Source organism: Sinocyclocheilus rhinocerous, unplaced genomic scaffold, assembly GCF_001515625.1.
Source record: "Sinocyclocheilus rhinocerous isolate Xijiao unplaced genomic scaffold, SAMN03320098_v1.1 scaffold24322, whole genome shotgun sequence".
NCBI classification, from domain to species: Eukaryota; Metazoa; Chordata; class Actinopteri; order Cypriniformes; family Cyprinidae; genus Sinocyclocheilus; species Sinocyclocheilus rhinocerous.
The window spans coordinates 1-1391 of NW_015625355.1; the positions used below are offsets into that span (position 1 = coordinate 1).

Consider the following 1391-nt stretch of genomic DNA (forward strand, 5'->3'; position numbering starts at 1 on the left):
GGAGTTTTGAGCAGGACCTCCCTGGAACACAGGCCTCCACCACCCAGAACAAAACATGAGCACTCCGTGTACACGCCGCAGCAAACTTGAGCTGACACGAACCTTCACTTACCACCCTTTGTCTTCTTTTACCACAAGGCAACTGAAAAAACTGTAAACGCTCAAAAGGTGCTACGAATGCTGCTCCACGCATGCGTTAGCGGACACTTGTGCTAAATTCTGCGCTTGCGGACACATGGCAGAATGGCAGCGAAAAGCTTCCTTCGTCCCTGGGTGGGCTCAAACCACCAACCTTTCGGTTAACAGCCGAATGCGCTAGCCGATTGTGCCACAGAGACCTGTGGCGTAACCTCCTCTGGTTTGTGGTGACAAAAAATCAACGCTGTGCGTGCCACTCAGATTAGACGCGACACGTGTCCTGCGTCAGCAAACTGAGGTCAAGAGATTCATTGGAGACTGAGACCCGTTGGGAAGGGCGAGAAAGCCAAAAGGTACGCCCAACGTGGGGCTCGAACCCACGACCCTGAGATTAAGAGTCTCATGCTCTACCGACTGAGCTAGCCGGGCGGCTGCGACAGACTGCTGCGGGCTGGTCGTGCTTTTTTTTTTATTAAAATTACACAAATTTCATACATTCACATCCTTACATTTGAAGTATATTCACAAAACAAACAAACAAACAAAAAAAGTTAGAACATTTCAGGCAAAATTACATTAAAATCAGACCATGTTTTTACAATGTATGGGTTATTTTCTACAATATATTTGTTAAATACATCCATTTGTCCATTCATATTAAAATAATCATATATGTCCTCTATCACTGCAGTCAAAAACTGTTTAAATAAGTTACATAATAACAGTTCTTTTTTCTTTAATTTAATTATATTCCTTCGTCTCCAAATCGTATATCTTGCTACTGTTAACCATAAATGTAAAGCATAAACATTTTTTGCTTTTCCATTAAAGCCAAATAAAAACAATGTTTCCCATTCCTCTAACCAATCATTCTGATCACTTAAAAAATACCCCACAATTTCCTTAACATCTTCATAAAATTTTCAAATTTTTTACATTTTAAAAACAAATGTAACACTCCTTCATCTTTTTCCATACATAATTTACATTTTGCATCTTGTGCCATTCCAATTTTTGCCAATTTCATTTCAGTCATTAAAACATTGTGTCTCAACAAGAAATCTAAATTATCCAATATGGGACTTTTAAATTTCCATCTTACATTTTTCCAAATCTTTGTTACATGTAGATCACAAAAAAACCTTTCCCAAAAATCAATTGCTTTTGGTCTTAAAAATACAAGATCACATATACAAACATAAAACATTTTAAAAACACAGCCATTGAAAGGAATCTGTTCATCATTTCTTTTA

At 38.1% G+C, this 1391-nt stretch overlaps 2 non-coding genes across 2 annotated transcripts; both read right to left on the reverse strand.

The window, feature by feature from the left end:
• Positions 1 to 264: 264 nt before the first annotated feature.
• Positions 265 to 338, reverse strand: trnan-guu (transfer RNA asparagine (anticodon GUU)). Its single transcript has one exon. It is a non-coding gene; the product is annotated as a tRNA-Asn (tRNA).
• Positions 339 to 494: 156 nt separating this feature from the next.
• trnak-cuu (transfer RNA lysine (anticodon CUU)) lies at positions 495 to 567 on the reverse strand. The gene has a single exon. It is a non-coding gene; the product is annotated as a tRNA-Lys (tRNA).
• Between the last annotated feature and the right edge of the window lie 824 nt (positions 568 to 1391).